The following is a 23,499-nucleotide window of genomic DNA, read 5'->3' as shown; positions in this document are numbered from 1 at the left end:
GTCAGACCATTGGCCTATCTAGACCATAAGTGTCTGCACTGACTGGGAGTAGCTGTCAGAAAGATATCAGTCCTTCCTGGAGGTGCTGCAGATTGAATCTGGGAACTTCTGCATTGAAAGCAGATGGTCTATCACTGAGCTACAGCCCTTCCCCAATTAAACACTTGCCTTGGCTGATGAGTCTGCCAGCTCCCTGTTCTGCCAAGGAACACTGCAGAGTCAGGAAGATTCTTCTCTCTATTGATCCTCCTAGGCAGCCTCCGCAGCCGCTCCTGGTGTTCGAGCTTGCCTCTGCCCACCTCCTCTCTGGTGCTGCTTGCCTCTCTTCTTCCACCCTAGCCTTTCCCATGGCTTAAGGGAGTCTCTGACGCTAGGGCTACGTCAAGATGTGAAAACCCCATTGCTGTGAGCCCTGCACATCACTTGATGGCCGGCCCATGTTATCATTTGGTTGGGCCAACAGCATCACCATACTGGTAAAAGGCAAAATACTTATGCGATCTGAAGATAAACCAGAGTGTGCATCACCATACTGGTGAAAGGGCAAAGGCTGCCCATTTCCTAATCAGTTTATTTATATAAAAATGAAATGAAATGAAACCTATGTTTCACAGCATTTTAACCAACATGTGGCAAGGCACTTTGTACTTCCTGTGAGATATTTGCTACTGACCGTTGCTTCGGGTTACGAACATAAACCGTGAATGTGTCAAAACATATTTTCTCTGCAGCTGAGTATTTATATAGTCTTTGGAGTCTACATAACCTTTCCATAAATACATACCAACAGCTTTCTAGGTACATAAATCCCAGGTTGTCAAATGAGGACAGTTATTCAGCCTCTTAGCTATCTTCCTTCTACAAATAGGTTTCTCACAAACATGTTACAAAACTGGTATGTCTATGAGCTTTAAATTTAATGGGTGCATATCTTTATCATACTGTCTACAGATCCATTCAGACTGGAATTAAGTGAAGTCAGAGAAACATAGAATTCTCCTACAGATAGAAAAAACATACAGACAGAAGAAACAGGAACAAATCAAGTGAGCAAAAGTCCTCTGGAAATAATGGCTCTTCCTTATGCATGTGAGATCTCTGTTGCTTCTATATATGCAAGAGTTTCCTCATTCACTTAAAGAAGATGCAGTTCAGCATATGTATTCCTTCTATAAACACAATTATCCCCTATTTAAGTGAATAGAGGGAGTCTGATTGGGTGGGGTCTTCACATAATGTAAGGAGCCAGCAGGCTGGAGTCAAAGAATCAGAGAGCAAAGCACAGGCACTACTAGGACAGCTCACAGGGGCAGGGACTTACTAGTCACCACATTGTCCCCCTGATATTGGCAGGAAGAGAAATTACAGCTAGTCAGTCCAAGAAGAATCACAATACCTAGGAAGCCAGCAGGGATTCTATCAACCCTCTATAAGATCTCTTCTACTCTTCGATCTAGGTTTGGGGAAATGTCCATGAGAGAACACAGCCCTGGCATTTGTCTGCTATTCCATCATTCACCATGGCCTGCCTCTAATCCACATCTGCCTGGTGTGGTATCTGACTTACCAGCCCCTCACAATGTGTTCTGTACCTGGTTGTTTCAGAACCTGACCACCTTCAAACTCCTGACGTTCCACTGTATGATTCCATTCTGGTGCCACTTGCCTCTCTTAGCTTCAGGCAGGCTCCAACTCTAAGGCTACAACAAAATGTCAAAACCTTATGGCTATGAGCACCACATATTTTTAGACCTCCATGTGTTGAGCAGAAAGGTCTGCACAGGGTTTCTAAGCATGTTCTGCTGAATATGCTTAGAAACTTCCCTTCAACCAGGCACCCCAACTAATTAGGGCTTATGATTGCAAGGAGCTTTCCAAGCAGGTTCCGTTGAACTTAGTAACTCTGTATAGGAATTTATGCTAAATATGAGACGGCATGCCTGGGGCCCCTGTCCCATCCCGTTTTCAGCCCACACACATTTCAACCCCCAACACCTAATTGAGGCTCTAGCTTCCTGCTTACCAGTATAATTTAAAAAGATATCAAGAAGATCTTAAACAGCCACATTTTCTTGGAATGTCCCAAACCCAGAACAAAGTTATACTGAGAAAGAGATAAAGCACTAACAAGGCTAGTGTAGACAGCTAATCTTGATGTGTGAATGAGTCAACAGCAGTCACAAGTCTTTGCGTTTCAAATAGCTGTTCACATGCTTTAACTGCTTTTTGCCTAGCCAGCCAAGAGAAAAGCTCATTCTCCATAGGTCCATTATATTCAGTTTAAGCAGTTGTATTTCTGTTCCTGAATCTATTGCAGAGTATGCATCATAGAAAGTCCTCTATGCGACCTACACATACACTTAAGGTGACTTGCAACAAATTAAAAACAATAACACCAGAGTCCTGTGCTTTCAGATCAACTGTTCAACATCCTGTTTCCCACAATGATGATCCAGATGACTCTGGGAAATCCACAAGCAAAATGTGAGGCTCTACCCTTCTCCTATTGTAGTTCTCCAGCTATTGAAATTAAGAGGCATGCTACCTCCAATTTGGAGGTAGCCCATAGCTATCATGACTAGTAGCCACTGACAGCTTTTCTTCTGTGCATTTGCCTAATTCCATTTTAACACTGACTAAACTGGCACCCATCACCATGTCTTATGCTAGCAAAATCCATAACCACTTCCTTTGGTTTGTCCTGAATCTTCAACCATTTTATTTTAAAGTGTATGTGTTGGGGGGGGGCAGAAGAAGACCATGGTTCCACTAGCACATGGGTAGGCAAACTAAGGCCCGTGGGCCGGATGCAGCCCAATCACCTCCTAAATCTGGCTCGTGGATGTTCTGGGAATCAGTGTGTTTTTACATGAGTAGAATGTGTGCTTTTATTTAAAATGCATCTCTGGGTTATTTGTGGGGCATAGGAATTTGTTCATTATTTTTTTTCAAAATATAGTCCGGCCCCCCACAAGGTCTGAGGGATAGTGGAATGGCCTCCTGCTGAAAAAGTTTGCTGACCCCTGCAGAGGTTCCGGGTGTTGCAATGCCACTTCCTCAGATTGGAGAAGTCCTGGCAGAATGAGATTCTCCTACACTGAAGCTTCTGACGCAGTGGGGATTTCCCAGGCCACCTCTCAGGGCAAGTCCCTCTTTTCATCTCCAGTTCCAGTTAACAATTGATAAGCTCCTTTGTTCTTTGGCTCCTGACCTGCTTTCTTAAGTGTTTGACCAATATGTGAGTTTCAAGGGTTTACACTAGAATCTCTAAGGAAGGGTGCTGAAATGTGGTAAATATATTGTAATTGAATACGGAAATAAAAAGACTGGTAAGACTGTTGGTTGTAAGAATAAAATTAAGGTTTATTACTCAAAGTAAACAAAGGCATTCTGAGTGCAGGGTTTACTGTGGCCTGTATGGGGCCAAGATGTCCACACTAACACATGCTAACTCATACTGACTAGCTGTAGCTAATTAAACTTTGAGAAGCTGCGGGAGTGAAGAAAAAGTCTGACAGGACGTAATTACTTCACCAACAAGTAGTACCTAAAAGAGAAGGAATCAGTGAGGAGACAGAACTTTCTGTCTCTTCCCCACCTTCACACACACACTGGTTCAGGTAATTAATTGCAAGTGTTATTGCTTCACTCCCCAAAAAGGGGAGTCAGGTCATAAGGACATGATACCACCCTAAGGTGCTGGCCCACCCGTGAGGCAAGGTTGAGGTGACCACCTCAGGTAGCAGGATCCACAGGGACAGAAGATCCCAATGTAGATCTTTATTCCCCCCATGTTCCTGATGTAGGTCTTCACTCACCCCTTCTTCCCTGGCAGAAAGTGGGGAACCATTTTGTGGTTCGCCTCAGTCACCAAAATGTCCTGGGCCAGCCCTGCATTTGGATTGCCTTCTCCATGAATAATGTCAGGCAGAATCCTAGAAATGAAGGCCTGGGAGAGGCTTGCCTTTCAGTCTACCTCTCTACCAAGAGGCAAGACTACTGACTCTCCCTGCTAGCACATCTCAAAGAGCAGAGGAGAGGACAGGACAGGACAGGACAGGGGGGGCCAGGAGTCCTTATAGAGTGAATGGCTTAAGATTGTTCATGAAGCTAAGGCTGTGGTTGCAGATATCAGAAACTGCTGCTAATTCTTTTGCCTTGGAAATGTAGCACTGTATTTTTCCACAAGTAGTATTTTTTCTGTAGTTTACATACTGTTAATTTCTACTTGAGTCCCACTGCTTTTAAACAAGAAAACAAGATTCATGGGCCTAGGTCATGGCTCTGAAGTCAATCATAGGTAAGATATAATAACAACCAGACATAGCTGGAGGCATTAAAAGTAGCTCAGCAGGTTTTCTGAAAGATATACCACTGCCTGAATGTACATGATGATTTATGTCAACGTGAACTGTGACTGCCTTTGCAGTTTTGTCCAGTTTAATCCAGGATGACAGTTCAAATATTTCTTCAGAAATGACCGGAAGAACAACTATTACTGACTGATCTTATTTCTTAGAGAACTTATTTGTGTTCATCAGATGATTCTATTTTTTTGACTACATTTCTGGTTGATGGGATGGACTTACATGCTCTTTTACTTTTTTGGTTGTGGGGTGAAAGCAAGAGATTTGTAGATTCTTGTAGATTTGTAATTTTAACTGATTAGTCAGCAAACCAAAAGAAAACACTTTTGATTACTTAAGTATTTTTTTTAAAAAAATATGACAAATGTTTAAAATGATGGCCTTCTCCCACACATATAGGAACACAGGAAGCTGCCTTAGAGTGAGTTGGGCCTTTGGTTCAGCTAACTCAGCTTTGTCTACTCTACACTGACTGGCAGCCACACTCCATGCTTTCAGGCAGGAGTTTTTCCCTGCCCCATCTGGAGATACAACACAGGGATGAAGAGCCAGTGTGGTGCAGTGGTTAAGAGCGGTAGTCTCGTAATCTGGGGAACCGGGTTCGCGTCTCTGCTCCTCCACATGCAGCTGCTGGGTGACCTTGGGCCAGTCACACTTCTTTGAAGTCTCTCAGCTCCACTCACCTCACAGAGTGTTTGTTGTGGGGGAGGAAGGGAAAGGAGAATGTTAGCCGCTTTGAGACTCCTTAAAGGGAGTGAAAGGCGGGATATCAAATCCAAACTCTTCTCTTCTTCTAAAATGATACGATCTACAAAATACATGTGCATTGCATCATCTAAAAAGAAAGTCTAAAGACTTGCCTGAGAGTGAGCCCCAGTGATTGATGTAAACATGTGTAGGATTCCATCATGTGGCTGCAAGCACCCTTGCAAGATCACACAGCCCATTGAGTTTAATGAGTTCCACTTCTGAGTAACTTCTGAGTAAAGGTGCCTTCTAGTTTGCAGCAAGGGACACGGGTAGTGCTGTGGTCTAAACCACTGAGCCTCTTTGGCTTGCAGATCAGAAGGTCGGTGGTTCTAATCCCCGCGACGGGATGAGCTCCCAGCTCCTGCCAACCTAGCAGTTCGAAAGCACGCCAAAAAGTGCAAGCAGATAAATAGGTACTGCTCTGGTGGAAAGGTAAACAGTGTTTCCGTGCGCAGTATTGGCCCTAGGGGTTGAAGGCCCCTGAGCCCCTTAAAGGTCTGAAAGCAACTTGGACATAAATTTTCCCTTTATTCTTTACATGAATAGAACAGCATTTAATGTGATTGGTTATAGACCACAGCAGAATGATTATATACCCAAAGCTGCAATGAAAGCAGATAAATGTATCGTAGTACATTCCTTGTGGTCAATTTTTATTACAACTGGAATGAAGACTAATGTATTAATAGTCAACACACTGTAAATACACAAATGCAAGTCATAAACAAAACTGAAACAAGCCATTACCTCTCCTATGTAAACAGAAATAGCAAAACAACAATATAAAATCCTAAAAAATTGCTATCATGTACAGGAAAAAAGGCATAAGGACAGCTCCTGACCAAGGAAGTTGGTGTGGATAGACCTGTCTTAAATGGGGAAAGGACTTCTATCCGTTTTTGCAGGGAAGGGCTTGTTTGCTTGCAATCCTACTCAGTTAAAGATAAGGCAGTCTGAGAATGACTGACTTTAAAAGCAACAAGCAGACTTTAGTACAAGACTCGGCCCTCTAAAATGTGGGGCGCCAGGTCATTGCTCAATTTGCCCCATCCTTAAAGTTGCCATAAGGGGTTTTAATAAGGGGTGGTTCTTTATTGATTGGTTGGCACTGCCTGCTTCGTTAGTGGTGAATGATTTTGGCAACCTGACTATGTTTAGCTAGATATTCTGTGGTGGATTAGATAGGGCCATTATTATACACTCTATTGTTTCTGGTTTGCCGTTGGCTTTTTTGGCACTCTGGATAATGTCTGACAATATATTCAATATTGAATGAGATACGGCAGCTATTCTACTGTTTCTGGTTTATCTTTGCATTTTTGCCAGCTGATTATGTCTAACAAACTATTCTTTGCTGGATAAGATAGGGCAACTGCAATACAGTCTATTCTTTCTAGTTCTTTGTATTTCCTTTTTCAGGTGGTTCGCAATTTAGCTACATCCACCTGCTACATCGGGGCCAAGTACGGGCCACATGATCTCCTGCAATGATTTTGCAAAAATTTTTGCAGGTAAAGTCACTCAGATTCAGGAAGAGGTAGACTCCACCATGGGAGCAGGGCCGGGGCAGGAGAGTGCTAGAGTCCTGTCTAGTATAGTTGCATGGGATCAGTTCCAATCTGTTACCTCTGAGGATGTGGACAGGCTGCTTGGACGAGTGAAACCAACCACCTGTCTCCTTGATCCTTGCCCATCCTGGCTTATAAAAGCTAGCCGGGAAGGGCTGGGTGATGGGCTTCGAGGGTGGTGAATGCTTCTCTCTGTGAGGGAGCCTTCCCAGACCCTCTGAAAGAGGCGGTTATCAAACCGCTTCTTAAAAAACATCTTTAGATGCTGCCAATATGGCCAACTATCACCCAGTCTCAAATCTTCCATTCTTGGGCAAGGTGATTGAGCGAGTGGTTGCTGAGCAACTCCAGGCATGCCTGGAAGAAGCGGACCATTTGGATCCCTTCCATTCGGGATTCAGGGCTCATCATGGGACTGAAACTGCCTTGGTCGCACTGGTCGATGATCTCCGGCGGGCTAGGGACAAAGGTGAGAGCTGTTTCCTAGTTCTGCTGGATCTCTCAGTGGCCTTTAACACCATCGACCATAATATCCTTCTGGACCGTCTAGAGGGGCTAGGAGCTGGGGGCACTGTTATACAGTGGTCCCACTCCTTCCTCCTGGGCTGTGTTCAGAAAGTGGTGGTGGGGGATGAGTGTTCAGACCCCTGGGCTCTCACTTGTGGGGTGCCTCAGGGTTCTGTCCTCTCCCCCATGCTTTTTAATATCTATATGCAGCTGCTGGGAGAGATCATCAGGGGGTTTGGGCTGGGTGTTCATCAGTATGCGGATGATACCCAGCTCTACCTCTCTTTCAAATCGGAACCAGTGAAGGCGGTGAAGATCCTGTGTGAGTGTCTGGAGGCGGTTGGAGGATGGATGACGGCTAACAGATTGAGGTTGAATCCTGACAAGACAGAAGTACTGTTATTGGGGACAGGAGGTGGGCGGGTGTGGAGGACTCCCCGGTCCTGAATGGGGTAACTGTGCCCCTGAAGGACCAGGTGCGCAGCCTAGGAGTCATTCTGGACTCACAGCTGTCCATGGAGGCGCAGATCATTTCTGTGTCCAGGGCAGCTGTTTATCAGCTCCATCTGGTACGCAGGCTGAAACCCTACCTGCCTGCGGACTGTCTCGCCAGAGTGGTGCATGCTCAAGTTATCTCTCGCTTGGACTACTGCAATGCACTCTATGTGGGGCTACCTTTGAAGGTGACCCGGAAACTATAACTAATCCAGAATGCGGCATCTAGACTGGTGACTGGGAAAGGCCGCCGAGACCACATAACACTGCTCTTGAAAGACCTACACTGGCTCCCAGTACGTTTCTGAGCACAATTCAAAGTGTTGGTGCTGACCTTTAAAGCCCTAAACGGCCTTGGTCCAGTATACCTGAAGGAGTGTCACCACCCCTATAGTTCTGCCCGGACACTGAGGTCCAGTGCTGAGGGCCTTCTGGCGGTTCCCTTGCTGTGAGAAGCCAAGTTACAGGGAACCAGGCAGAGGGCCTTCTCGGTAGTGGCACCCGCCCTGTGGAACACCCTCCCACCAGATGTCAAAGAGAAAAATAACTACCAAACTTTTAGAAGACATCTGAAGGCAGCCCTGTTTAGGGAAGCTTTTAATGTTTAATAGGTTATTAGTATTTTAGAGTGGCTGGGGGGACCCAGCTAGATGGGCGGGGTATAAATAAATTATTATTATTATTATTATTATTATTATTATTATTATTATTATTATTATTACTCCTGCAAGTGTTGGTGTCCACCTTTGACTTCTGACTTGCTCAAAAACAAGTCAAGCTGCTATATGTGTTCACGCAGTGTTTGATGGAACACTTGTTGCATGTCAAAGCTCCCTGCAATGCCAGACATTACCGTGGGCTAGGATGAAGAGGTGGATATAAAGTTGGGAAAGCTTAAAGGGGATATTGCCAGTGGGTTTGTGTTTTTATGTAGAAATGGAGCTCTAAGTTGGACTAGTCATAAACAAAATTCAGTAGCTAACTCTTCAACAGAAGCAGAGTATGTCTCTGCTGCAGAAGCAGGGAAAGAAGCACAATGGCTTAACCAGGTTTGAGAGGATCTGGGAATGCCGGATTCTAAACCCTTAAGCTTATGGAAGACAATCAGAGTTGTCTGAAATTGGTGCAATCAGAGAAGATGAATACACATACTAAGCAAGCAGACAAAATGTTACACAATAAGAGATTTGAGCCAGAAGGGATTTATTGAAATGCAATATTGTCCAACAATGGAAATGACAGCTGATATTTTAACAAAGCCTTTGTCAAAAGCAGGTTTTGAGAAGTTACGTGCTAAATTAAATTTGGTTAATTCAAATTAGGACGTGGGTGGCATTGTGGTTTAAACCACTGTGCTGCTTGGACTTGCCGATCAGAAGGTCGGTGGTTCAAGGCCCTGTGACGGGGTGAGCTCCCATTGTTCGGTCCCAGCTTCTGCCAACCTAGCAGTTCGAAAGCACGTCAAAGTGCAAGTAGATAAATAGGTACCGCTCCGGCGGGAAGGTAAACTGTGTTTCCGTACGCTGCTCTGGCTTCGCCAGAAGCAGCTTAGTCATGCTAGCCACATAACCCAGAAAAACTGTCTGCAGAAGTGGACAAACGCTGGCTCCCTCAGTCTGTAGTGCAAGATGAGCGCCGCAACCCCAGAGTGGTTCACAACTGGACTTAACTGTCAGGGGTACCTTTACCTTTTGAGGCAAGCCGACAAAATGTTACACAATAAGAGATTTGAGCCAGAAGGGGTTTATTGAAATGCAGCATTGTCCAACAATGGAAATGACAGCTGATATTTTAACAAAGCCTTTGTCAAAAGAAAGTTTTGAGAAGTTACGTGCTAAATTAGATTTGATTAATTCAAATTAGGCACAGTGAGAAGGGAGTTGTAAGAAAAACACTAATTTGATCAGTAAAATGTCTGGCATCTGGTAGCTGGGGCTTTTGTGTTGTGCTCTGGAATTGGCCTCTCCCTTTGGGTGTTCAGTTCAGTTCCGTTACAGAGACCAGCAGTCATTCTTGCCACATTCTTGCCTCTTGATGTTGTTTTCGTTTTCCTCAGATAGTATGTTATTGTGTTACAATCAGGGGTGCCAACTTGTGCCCCAGGTTATGGGTGCCCAATGGCACTTACGACATAACATGATGTCATGACGTTGTGACATCATTACGTCAAGTTACATCAACATCATGCAGCGGTACTTCTGAGGCCTGGCAGGACCTCCGGCACAGCTTTTGGTAGAAACTGGAAGTTGTGTTGGAGCCTGCACTGTGGGTGCTGAGCATCCACAAAAAAATAATAATTGTGGGTGTCCAGGCCCCCAGGGCCCCCTATCGTTGGCACCTATGGTTACAATTTTCTTTATTATTAAAGTTTTGTTTGACATGTACGTGAGCTGCTTACTTTGCTGAAAGAAAAGGAATTCTGCTGAAGAATGGTAGAATATCCTTAACTGGGTGAGTGAGGGGATATTCCCAGTCTGACAGGAGGATTGATTTTTTTAATCACCCCCATCATCCACAACAGTTCTTGCATTTGAAGTTGCAACTCCTCTGGTTACGAAGTTTCAGCCTTCCTGGGGTAAATTCCCATGGCCATTTCCTCCTGCTTGAAGTCAATATGAGTTGAATACTTAATTGGGCTTGCTCATTGTTGAACGAGACTTGCGAGTGGTTCAACGATTACTCAGATTGTGAGTCAAACTATGTGGTTGCAACCTTTTCAGTAAAAGTTTGATCCCAGATCTCCCCAGCTTTAATATGACATGTGATATCAGGAAAAGGGATTCAATAAAAAATATCATCTGTAAAGTATATACACACACTAAAATTCTACCCACTTGTCTACAACTATATAATTAAGAAGATCTTGTTTCATGCAAGGGGTACAAACAGCACAAACATGCCTAATGAATAAGAGAAATATTGTCCCATAGTGGTATGGAGTTATGGAACACAGAAACCTGGTAGCCATAGTTACCTTCTGCTGTTTGTCCAGCAGAGAGATTGGATGGACACACACACAACCCTAATCTCTGAGTGGCGTGAGATTGCAGGGATTGTGGGTGCTTACCCAGGGTTTGTGTTTCCTTTGGAATAAGGCACAGCAGAGAATGTGTGTTGTATATATGGTTTATTTACACACATATATAACCTCAGCCTACAATGGAGGGGTTCACAACATCAATGCCCCAAGATGTTCTTGTTTCTCCCATAGCCACACCCTTGGATTTAATGGCCTGTCACCCAGGTGATCCCCTCATCAGGAAGCCAACCAGGCTTATATTTTAACACTGTCTGGATCCAGGGGTTAGAAGGGTCTTAGCGTACAGCCTACTGCCTCCCACAAAAAAACCCATCACACACACACACACACACACACACACAAAATCTGTACTTCTTCCAAGGAAGTCAGGGTGACATAGATGGCTCACTCCTCCTTTTTTATCCTCAAAACAATTGTGTGATGTAGGATAGGCTGAGAAACTCAAATATGTAGGTTAAGCTGAGATGTTGATCCCATATCATCCAGTGAGCTTCATGACTGAATTGGGATTTGTATTTTGGCCACTCTCTACCCTGGTGCAACCTTTGGCAACTTAGTGCTCTACAGATGGTTTGGACTACAATTCCCATCACCCCTAGCCAGTATGGGCATGCTGATAGGAGCTGTAGTTCAAGGTATCTGGAAGGTGCTAGGTAGGGGAAAGCTGCTCTAGCAACTACACCACACTGACTCTCAAATGACAGTAGACTGAAAGTGAAATCTGTTGCTTATCATCAATCATTAAACACTAAACCTTTGAAACAGTAACATCATTACATCCTATTGGCATATTTGGGTTTTCTGCACTGGAGACAAAGACCAAGGCTGCACTTATCAATCCAGAACTTCCTTTCTCTGTAGAAACATGGGAAAAGTCAACACACTATGATTGCAGGGTAAACACTTACCGGTAATACATAGGTTTCCTGATAATTCATCTGAAAGCATTTAAATTAACTTACTATTTGCCAAATGCTTAGAATCTATACTGTTAGCTCGCCAAGATTTATCAACCAGTTGCTGTAGGCAGAAATGGCCAATTTTGTACCTCACCCCCGCCCCCAAAAGCCCCACTGCAGAGTGAAAGGGAGTAGCTACCACTACTACCCACACAAATTGGTTCTCTGCTGCATTCTGGCAAATGGTAATCAGGAAAATAGCAATATCTATTGGCGTTATCTCATGTGTGTTCACAAGCTACTAATGGCTCAGCGCAACTCTTCTTTGTAAGGAACAGTGACTATTCAGCTTATCGATATATACAACATGACCACCTGGGCTTCTGGTTTTGAGACTTATCAAAGATTACCCTAAATATATATTTGTACTAACATACAGCTCTCAAAGCCATATTAAACACAGATGAAAGGGTTCAGAAGCCCTAAGCGAACAAATTGAGAGAAGTACATTCATGCTGTCATTAAGATATATGCACACAGATTTGATCCAATATTAGAGTGAGGCATCCTGGGCAAAGTAGCTGGGAAAGCACCTGCACCACCACCAATTTTTGTTGCTGGGATTTCCTTTCCTCCCCCACTCTAAGCTTAAACAGCTCTTCAAGCTGTTGTGGCAAATCACAATGGTACTCTCCTAGATGACTCAAAGTGCTGGGTTTGACCTATAAAGCCTTAAATGGCTGAGAACCACAAGATTTCAAGGACTTCCTCTCCATATGAACTGACCCGGATCCTGCAATCATCATCTGAGGCCCTTTTCATCTGCCTCCTCCATGAGAGGTCCAGAAGGTGGCAACACAAGAATGGACCTTTTCTGTGATGTCCACCTGCTTGTGGAATGTTCTCTCCAGGGAGGTAATGCTTAAGGAACTGCAGTCTTTCACCTAAAAAAGAAAAAGAAAAAAAGAGCACCTCCCAAAAAACAACAACAACCCAGGTCTCCCTAGGGACTATGCTGCTGGGAGGTTTGAACTGTTATAGAACTGTTTTGATAACTGGGCACTGTGGATTGAAGTGGGGTATCATTGGAGGCACCAGTGAACTGGAGCACTGTGTGTTAACTGTACATGTGCTCCTCTTGCAATTTGTGAAATGACAACTGCCATTTTTCAAGGAGTCTTATGAGTGATGGCCATTCCATCCCCCTCCTCTGGTGAAACCAACAATAAGCATTTCCACAGAATTCCCATGGTCAGTCTACCAGTAGCCTCAAATGCTTCAGTGGGCAGTCACTTGGGGGGTTGCCAAATATATTCACTTGTCTGAATCTCTGACATTCTTTCCACCACCACCATTTGTTTAGTCTGCACCTAGAAGGAAGTCTCATCACAGTTCTGACTCTCACTTTATCTGACAAGAATCGTACGACAGAGGACCTCAGCTAGAGAAGAGTGAAGATAAATGAACATTGGTGCCAAAAATTCCAGGACATGCCTATGTGTATTGTAGGCTGCATCATATCCTTGTTTAATATTGTTGTTAGTACTCACGGCTTCACACGGGCACAACTTAGTAAAAACACCATTCTGACGTCAGACATCAAGGGGAATTTCCTTCTATTACGTTCAGCAAAAAAGGAAAGGAGGTGGTCTTTCATAACTGATATTAATAACTAACTGATGTTACAACACAAGGAAACAATCCACATTTGCATGAGTCATAAATGATCAGAAAGATAGAGAAATACGTCTGTCTGTCACATCTATTTGAAATATAATCTGATCTGCAAACAAAAGTGCTAAGAATACCAAGATGAGTCAATTTAAGGCCAGAGCTTCTTTCATTTTGAACTTTGTGTATTTGGGAAAATGCACAGAAAGAGCCTAGAAATGTGTTGCTGAGTATTCATACGAAGTTTGTAGTCAAAAGTCATGGTCATGAGTCTAGGTTCCGCAAATCCCCGTTCTGGGTGTATGCACACTGCAATACTCAAATCTATTGTTTGGAATGGAAAGCCTGTTCATTTTTTAAAAAATAATTTTTATTAACTGGCCAATCACATCAAATTAAATCATATCACATAAATTCCGAATTACAAAGCCGAATTTTAAATTTTGTTGAGGGGACCCATATTTCAAGATCCGAAGGGGGATTCTGGTCATCTTCTTGCTGCTGCGTTAATGTCCCAATCAGTCCAAATCAGTCCAAACAAAGTTCATAGTTCTATCCCATCTTATCTTGCTGTTTCCACATCACATCTTGTTCATATATTTTCTCTTTTTTCTTTTTGATCTCTTCTGATAGTCTCCTTAAGCCGATAAACACCAATAGTAATAATAGTCCTGTGTGAATTTTCCATTCTTCCAATCCTCAAATCGAGATGGTTTCCATATATCGTCTCCTTCATAGATAACATCACTCTTTCCATCATAGTCTCGTAAAACTGTCGCTCTTAAGTCCCACTGAGGAGTTTAACCCACAATATATAAACAGCTCTATTTCTCTCTTTCTCCTCCCAGACTCAAGACCTCCGACAGAACCTCCCAATATGACGACTGCATTTTTAACTGCGTCATTCCCAAGCTCTTACACATTCCACGCTCTTCTTAAAACGTGCTTTGGTTCGAAAGTTTATCTCCACACAGCCTTAAATCCACAGCTTAAGTCCTTAAAACGACATTTCTGACTCATGAGAGAAGGGGATTCTTGTTTAATCACATGGAAAGCCTGTTCAATGCACACTTCTTATATCTCCCACGAATCTTTCTTGGTAGCTGAAGACAAGTTATATGAACACAGAATTTTATGATATCAGTTGAAACATGCTAGGGCTCTTGACCTGGATGGGACCTCTCTGCTACTTGGCTGCACTTTCCATTACATAAACCACCCGTAGGGAGGAGCAGAGAGGGTCCTGTCCAGGAAGCCATGGGCTCAAGCTGCAGAGAACCCCCAAAGTCACTTGTGCATGCCTGATATATCCAGGGCATCTGGGCATTTTGAGCACTGCAGCTTTCGTTATGTTGGGATGAGCCAGACATGCACAGGAGTATCCAATGCTTCTCTAGAGCACATGCCCCTCCTCGTCTGGTAAGTGATGCAGAGTAGAGATTGGTAGAGAAAGTCCTATCCAAATTGGGAAGGGCAGTTTACAGGGAAGCTTCTAGCCTTTGACATATTCCCACTGACATAATTAGGCCTTCTTGGCATAGAATTGATTTCTTTTAAAAAGTGATTAATTTTGACCATCCTACATTTTAATGGATCTATTATCATTGGTCACAGGGAAACCATCTATTGCCAATTAATCCATTATTGCAGCTCATTAATCCAGAATTACAATTTATTCCATACTTGGGACCACTAATCACTTTGCCTATAAGCAGGCATTTAAAGACTAACCCCCCTCCCTGTTTTATCATTGCACTTGTAAATGCAACAACTTACTTTTTAAAACTGCTAAGGGGAAAATAATTTATGGCACCTGAAACTTTGTGTGTATTTTGCAAAACATGAAGGAACCAAGCCATTAAAGGTCTTATAGATTTTCTCTTGTTTTTCAAAACCAAACCTTGAGTTATGACTTGGGGGAAATGGGGAACCATTACCTAATGAATCTAGACTTTGAAAAATATTATTCCCTTGTAATTTTATTTTGTTTGAATAGGTCTCATATAGTGATGTACATTGAGCAGGTTTGTAACGGACTGCAGGGGGAATAGAAATGTAAGCTTTGTAGTTAAAAAAGCATGCACACATCAGAAGTGCATTATATCGAGTCAATTTTGTTAAATCTTTCTCATTGTGGCATGCTGTTTAAAAAATAATCTAGGGCTCTCAGAAATATTACCAAAAGGAGAAATCAAATTTTGAAATACAAGTCAGGGTTCAAAGAGCTGTGAACCAAGGGTGGCTTTGGCTAAGTGGAAATTCAAAACTGAGAGTTGCTGGTTTCCCCCCCAAAACTAGCTTGCAATGTGGTATGTGAGCTGACTGTGCACAGGAAGAAGTCAAACAAATTCTGGCATAATTCTGGCAAAATTCTCAAGCTCTTTGCTTGAGCCTCTTTGGTTCCTGTCCTCTGAGACCAATGAAGGCAAATTTGGTGAAGTTAATGAGGGAGAACTTCATTGAAGCAGTTCATTGTCAATGTTTGTTCAAAAATTGGCACTGCTTGTATGCTGTGAGAGCAAAGGAGTAAAGTGGCATTGTAAACATTTGATCAGTGATGATAGTTGTGTTTATATTTCTTAAATTAAAAACACAAGACTGCACGCTCACACTAAAAATCACCTTTAATCTTCATGAAATTTGTGGAGTTCAAAGCTTCCCACTGACACACTTTTCATTGCAAAATTCACACATAATTTTGTGTACAGGGTAGTCCTTCTTGGGTGTTGTTACAAATTGTCCCTCACAATGCTCCCAAATTTCAATCAGCTGCCACTTGCTATTTTTCTTATGGAAACAAAAAAATCACTTGTAGCCTTAAATGTCCTAGAAATGCATTGAATTTTGCTATTGGGTTGTGTCTACTATCCTGGTCAATAGTAGGAAATAAGGGTAGTAAAATGCATCATCATTTTTAAATAGACGAATGGTCTGGGAATGGTCAAGAAAGTTTTTTAGTTGTCAGTAGGTTGCCACAAACCACCAAGGACAGCTTTCTTGCAGGTTTCTTAATGAGGTAAGAAAAACATCTCACAAAACGTTAATTTTAGTGAATGTTAGGTATCATTAGTTCTCAGCTGTAACAAAGTTTTTTTCTAGACTGTTTACAACAGGCATAGGCAAACTCGGCCCTCCAGATGTTTGGGGGATACAACTCCCATCATCCATGACCACTGGTCCTGTTAGCTAGGGATAATGGGAGTTGTAGTCCCAAAACATCTGGAGGGCCGAGGTTGCCTGTGCCTGGTTTACAACATTTTCAGGACATTCTTTACTTTAAAAGTTTTTGTTGTTTGTAAATGAAAATAAGCCACCATATAGTGGAAATCTCATTGGGGTTGAGAGTCCACCATCTCCTGTGAGATAGGTTAGGCTGAGAGGCTGTGACTGGCCCAAGGTCACCCAGTGAGTTTTCTGGCTTAGCAGGAATTCAAACGTTGGTCTCCCAGGTCCTAGTCCAACACTCTAACAACTAATTGCACCTTACTAGCTTCCTTTGTGCATCCCATTGTTTTCTGTTTATTTCCATGACACTTTCCAAACTTCAGGAAGTCTGATTCTTTTCCAAAGTAGATTTGTGGTGCTAGGTGAGGGCAACAGAACCTTTAATGCAGTTTAACTGGGCAAATGGAAAGTTCCAGTATGTGCAAGAATACCTCCTGTGAAATACTGACCATCTGGAGTCACCCTCCCTGAATTCATTAAGAGGCAGTCAGTGAGGATTTTCCTTCAAACACAGTAACATAACACAAATTAAAAAGGGGCAGAAGTTGAGCGCCATGGGGGGAAAGTTTCAGAAGACAGAAAAGTCTGGGGCACTGTCTAAGACCAACCTAGAGGTTATAATATAAAGGATGATGGATGGGGAAGTTTGCATCAAAAACAAAACAAAAAATTAAGCAGGCAGCGTGTACCTGTGTGTCCTTAGTTGTTTTATTGTACTGTAGTGTCAGTAACCCATTATGACAGAGGAGTACATGTGGTCCCATTGATTGTTAACTGTCCTTGGGTGTGGAAGGTCACAGCTCAGCCCCACCACTGTTGACTCAATGTGTGACCCTGGCCAAATCACCCATTCAATCTTGGTTTCCACTTCTGTAAAATGAGCAGGTCAGAGGCTGAATGAGGGGAACGTAGCCTCATCCTACCCCTTTTCTGGCAATTCAGTTTCAGTTTATTTGTTGGAAGAAAGGAGAGTCCTCCAGAGAGACGTTGGAACTGTCTTTGCGGATCACCACCTTGTAGCTTCATTTTCCATGGCCACCCTCACACTGTGAATATTGGTGACATACTATGCGGGGCTATTGTGATGGACAATACACTTCACACATCGAAAGTATTATAAAAGATATGCAGCAGTATTTGAGACTGTTGTTAGCTGAGAAATAGAAGCAAAAGTAAGTACCATTGACTTCCATAGCTTTCAACAGGAGAAACTGAAACACGTGTTTAACATTCCCATTGAGTAATGGGGTTCAGAGTCACTTAACAGCAACTGAATCATGTCCATAGTCTTCCGGTTATGTAATGAAGAGCTGTGTCTTTAACATCATTAAAATAAATAAGCAAATAAATTGAATGTCACATCCTTCCCACAATAATTCTACAGCAGGAGGTTTTCCCCAGGGGATGCAAATTTTTGCTGCAATTGTCTTTTACAAGGGATGGGGTGTACAGCCTGGGGGTGAGGATCATAGCTGGCGGCAGGAACTATTAGCCGCTGGCTGCATCTGCCTATCCTAGTCTTAATGCCGTACTTTATTGGTACATAACCACTGATAACCATCAGCACCCACAAGGCGTGTGTATAACTTCGTGAATCTACTTTTGCTATATTAATCAGAAAACAACATAAGAAGTAACTTTCTAGGAAACTGAGAAATTATATGTCATGAAGTATGAATGGGACGCGGGTGGTGCTGTGGGTAAAACCTCAGCGCCTAGGACTTGCCGATCACATGGTCGGCGGTTCGAATCCCCGCGGCGGGGTGCGCTCCCGTCGTTCGGTCCCAGCGCCTGCCAACCTAACAGTTCGAAAGCATCCCTAAGTGCAAGTAGATAAATAGGGACCGCTTACTAGCGGGAAGGTGAACGGCGTTCCGTGTGCTGCGCTGGCTCGCCAGATGCAGCTTGTCACACTGACCACGTGACCTGGAAGTGTCTGCAGACAGCGCTGGCTCCCGGCCTATAGAGTGAGATGAGCGCACAACCCTAGAGTCTGTCAAGACTGGCCCGTATGGGCAGGGGTACCTTTACCTTTACCTATAGAAGATCTACTAACATGAGATGTTATACTGGAATGTGAGGACCAAACTAGCAATTGTGTGAATTGGTTTTTAAAGTAAGGGGGGTGTAATCCAGAATGCGGCAGCTAGACTGGTGACTGGGAGCGGCCGCCGAGACCATATAACACCGGTCTTGAAAGACCTGCATTGGCTCCCAGTACGTTTCCGAGCACAATTCAAAGTGTTGGTGCTGACCTTTAAAGCCCTAAACGGCCTCGGTCCAGTATACCTGAAGGAGCGTCTCCACCCCCATCAGTCTGCCCGGACGCTGAGGTCCAGCGCCGAGGGCCTTCTGGCGGTTCCCTCACTGCGAGAAGCAAAGCTACAGGGAACCAGGCAGAGGGCCTTCTCGGTAGTGGCGCCCGCCCTGTGGAACGCCCTTCCAGCAGATGTCAAAGTGATAAACAACTACCTGACATTCAGGAGACATCTTAAGGCAGCCCTGTTCAGGGAAGTTTTTAACGTGTGACATTTTACTGTATTTTTGGTTTTTATGGAAGCCGCCCAGAGTGGCTGGGGAGGCCCAGCCAGATGGGCGGGGTATAAATATATTATTATTATTATTATTATTATTATTATTATTATTATTATTATTATTGATCTGCACTGGGACCACCATGGGGGTAAAGGGTTAAAATCCCCCCACCCCCACCACTTGCACACCTGCTAGGGTCCAAATCCACATCAAATATCTGGCCATGTGATCATTTCAATAAGGAATCATGGAGCCAGCATGCTATGTAGATTTGGCCATGTAACAACCTCAAAAAACCAAATCAAAGTAAGGGCATCCTGTTATTCAGCTAAGTGGGAGAGCATCTCTGACTTGTTTTACAATACATACCCCATCCAATTATTGCTGAAAAAGGAGGCATGTTTTGCAGAGAACATTGCAAATGTGGGGCCCGATATTTCGGCTCAGTCCTGGAGTTAAGCTTGTGTTTAAATCTCTTCCATTGAAGTTGGTGGGGTGTAAAAGCGCTGAAATTTGACAAAGAAAAGACCCTGTAGGCTTTGCCTCAGACACTTTGAACCCAAGCATCTAGCTGTGCAAACTGGCTGACATTAGATAGGGTCCTACTGGTTTCAACAAAGACAAGGATTTGGATCTCCTAATTTTCTAAACTATATCCTGTCGGTGAACATTGCTAATGTATAAAGGAGCGAGTGACTCATCAGTGTAATGAACTATGAACACGCACATTGCTATTTTTTGGTAACTGAGTATGTTAGGCTATGAGAATAGAGCAACTCTATAAAGGGCATCAGATGGAAAAGCAAAATATCCTGATATGAGGCTTTAGAAAACTGAATCCGACAAACAGAGGGGCCTCACCCAGTAGCAAGGTGAGCAAATACAGGGTGATTTATCTTCAAGTGCATTAAGAATCTTTTGCAGCAAACGTTTGCTGAAGGCCAGATCACTGCACAAAGCAGTACAGCCAGAAGCCAGGAGTGATTAGAAAGTGGGAAGCTCACAGCCTCACCCAGAATACTCACCTCTTAATCACATTATCAGCAAAGGAGGGCTTTCCCTCATTGTTAGAGACCGTGGAATCACAGGGTTTTAGCTTCTCTGTAAGGTCAAAGAATGAGTCACTCCGCTAACACAATGCAGAGAATAAATTTCATTGCTGCACACAATGGGGGACAACAATGTAGACTGGGGATAGCCAGCTTCTATATTCTCAGGGTGATGCCATTTTCTAGCCAATGTTCTGGGAAATGGATGGTGTGCTTTGCTGTGCAGTCCAACTGCCTCTGGTTGAACAATAAAGGCATTGCCACATATATCTATTTAATTTATTTATTTAGAAAGATTGATGAAGCAATCCCAAACCTCTCACAAGGGTGTACATAATTGTAGATGAAACACAGCTAAAACCACAAAACTATTAAAAAACAAATACAGTAGTACCTCAGACTAAGAACTTAATTCGTTCTGGAGGTCCGTTCTTAACCTGAAACTGTTCTTAACCTGAACCACCATTTTAGCTAATGGTGCCTCCTGCTGCCTCCTGCTGCCGCTGCTGCGCGATTTCTGTTCTCATCCTGAAGCAAAGTTCTTAACCCGAGGTACTATTTCTGGGTTAGCGGAGTCTGTAACCTCAAGCGTCTGTTACCTGAAGCGTCTGCAACCTGAGGTACCACTGTATACATTAAATAATTCTCAATAAAACACAGATAAAAAATCAGTATTGCAATTATTTCTAAACACATACTAATGTAAGTAACTGCATTATTTGATTGGTTAGGCTTGCTGCATTTTTTTATTTTTATTTTTTTAATCAGCAATATTAAAAAAAAATTGAGGGTGCCTGCCTAATGTCAACAGCAGTAAGTGTTTCACAATTGTGGGGCACAATTATATAATTAAGGCAACATCATTTATGTGTATAGAGCCTGATGAATGTGTGTGCTTCCTATGAGAGTGCCCTCTAGTGGCAGATTAGCAGTGGCCCATTGCCTTTCTGTGCAACCTGTATGGAAAGCAAATTATATCCCATTGTTTCTTCCAGAAACGACTGTCCAGAGCTTTTTTACCCACTCCTAAGAGTGATGTGGGTGGCGCTGTGGTCTAAACCACTGAGCCTCTTGGGTTTGCTGATCAGAAGGTCGGCGGTTCAAATCCCCACGACGGGGTGAGCTCCCGTTGTTCAGTCCCTGCTCCTGCCAACCTAGCAGTTGGCAAGTCAGAGTGCAAGGAGATAAATAGGTACCACTCCGACGGGAAGGTAAACGGCATTTCTGTGCACTGCTCTGGTTCACCAGCAGCGGCTTAGTCATTCTGGCCACATGACCCGGAAAAACTGTCTGCAGAAGCGGACAAATGCCGGCTCCCTTGGTCTGTAGAGCGAGATGAGCGCTGCAACCCCAGAGTCGTCCACGATTGGACTTATAAAAGGTAAAGGACCGCTGACAGTTAAGAGTGAAATTAAAGTGTGGAGCATCTCCCAGTTTTGGGATGCAAAATTATTTTCCTTGCTACTGAAACTCTGAGCAATCTTCTTTTTTTAAAAAAACTAAAGTTGATTAAAACTTGGTGTGACACAGTTGTTTGGTGGGGAGTAGGCGTGGATCTGGCCCATTGCGTGTCAGCTTGCCATTTCTGATCTGGACAGTGTTTAATATGTTCACCAGGCTCCACACGACCACATGGAGATTATGAGGAGGCACTGGTTCTAGCAGCATCTCCGTATGAAAGCTACTGGCACACCAGTTGCAATTCAAGTGATCATGGCAACCTTTCTGCAGCTGCCAGGATCCTTGCAACACCTTTGTGTCCACTCTTCATATGGAGACATTGGTTCATATATGCAGTGCCTGCTCCAAGCAGTCTCAGACAGGTTGCAAGTCCATTAGCAGCAGTGCAATCTTAAATTTCACCCTCTGTTTCCCCTAAGAATAGAGTTTCATCTTCAGATGGTGCATAATCCTCTTCCTTCAGCTTAGGATCTCATGTCACACAAGAGAATGGGTAGGCAAACTAAGGCCCGGGGGTCGGATCCGGCCCAATCACCTTCTAAATCCGGCCTGCAGACTGTCAGGGAATCAGCATGTTTTTACATGAGTAGAATGTGTGCTTTTATTTAAAATGCATCTCTGGGTTATTTGTGGGGCATAGGAATTCGTTCATTGCCCCCACTCCAAAAATAGCCTGGGCCCCCCACAAGGTCTAAGGGGCAGTGGACCAGCCCCCTGCTGAAAAAGATTGCTGACCCCTGCACAAGAGGGACATACAGAAAAATGTCTGCCCTTAGCCAGTGAATGAAGGACACAGATAATTGTTAGAAAGCTTCAAGTCGGGCAAAACTTCTCTTTTATGATCAAAGTACTTCTTCTGAACTTTTTTTAAAAGGGCAGATTATGCCTGCTTTTTAAAAAGATGAAAGATAACTTGGGCTGGAGAACCTTTGGCCCTCCAGATTTTTTTTTTGGACTACAATTCCCACCAGGTCCAGCCATCATGGCCAATAGGCACTATTGGAATTGCAGTGTAGCGACATCTGGAAGGCCTAAGGTTCCCCAGCCCTGGTCTAACAATCATTAAAGTAGCTCTGCCTTTAAAGTGAAGCAGATTTAATCTTAGTTACCTTCCTTGGATTCTGCCTTGGAATTTTCTTGTATTGTTCACACCAGAACTCCTTGTAGGGAGTCTATAATGAACAATCAGTGTATAATAAGCAAATAAAGTAAATATTTTAGTTAGGAGTAGTACTAAACTGGTTGACCCCTTTTCTATGTATAACCATGAACATGATATACTTTATATCACTCCCCAAAAGGTTGGATTGTGAAAATGGGTAAGTATCTGCATTTAGAAGGGAACAGGGTTATTAGTAGTTCATGAGTTCCCCCTTCCTGCCTCACAGCCGGAAATTAGAACTACTTAAACCTCTTTGGTTAAGAATATGCTCTGCAATGATCCTCATTTAAAGTGAAGAGAATTCAGATAACTTTTTAAGAATCTTGAAGGTCCTGTTTTATCATTGCATCAAATGTTTGCTCACCATTTCCTAGACTGAAAACAGGAATTTCTAGAACTAGGCCGTTGAGGTAATCAAAAGAGTTCAAAAGATAAATTTCAGCATGAGAGAATTACCTGGCTAGGTTCCAGCAATGGGGCTGATTGATTGATTAACAACAACAACAACAACAACAACAACAACAACAACAACAACAATAATAGCAAAACACATTAGCAAATATTTAAACATTTGGGTCTCTGCTCAGCACCAGAAAAATTTCTGATCGGAAACCAACTGTCTGTTAGTTAGATGAAAGGCCAGAGTGAAGAATTAAGTCATGTGAGCTAGAAGGTGGAAGTAAAGCTGCAGCCTGGAAAGGCAGAGAGAGAGAGAGAGAGAGAGCCATGCCTAATTTCTGCTGGAATCCAAGGCTGTGGCTATGGGGGAC

The 23,499-nt window shown here is 43.3% G+C and overlaps 2 long non-coding RNA genes across 2 annotated transcripts in view; one reads left to right on the top strand and one right to left on the bottom strand.

Moving 5' to 3' along the window:
* The first annotated feature begins 957 nt into the window (after nucleotides 1-957).
* Nucleotides 958-23,499, top strand: part of LOC308592263 — a 29,326-nt gene continuing 6,784 nt past the window's right edge. Inside the window, exons 1-2 of the long non-coding RNA XR_014010457.1 lie at nucleotides 958-1,046; nucleotides 2,318-2,484. This is a non-coding gene — a long non-coding RNA (uncharacterized lncRNA). The remainder of the gene's footprint in view (nucleotides 1,047-2,317; nucleotides 2,485-23,499) is intronic.
* Nucleotides 10,800-13,214, bottom strand: LOC308592259. Its single transcript, XR_014010456.1, has 2 exons — nucleotides 12,413-13,214; nucleotides 10,800-11,582 (listed from the first exon to the last, which is right to left on the bottom strand). It is a non-coding gene; the product is annotated as an uncharacterized lncRNA (long non-coding RNA).

This window comes from Podarcis bocagei (genome assembly GCF_964188305.1).
Source record: "Podarcis bocagei genome assembly, chromosome: 1".
NCBI classification, from domain to species: Eukaryota; Metazoa; Chordata; class Lepidosauria; order Squamata; family Lacertidae; genus Podarcis; species Podarcis bocagei.
Note: the sequence above shows the minus strand (reverse complement) of the source record. Positions and strands in the feature narration are given on the sequence as shown.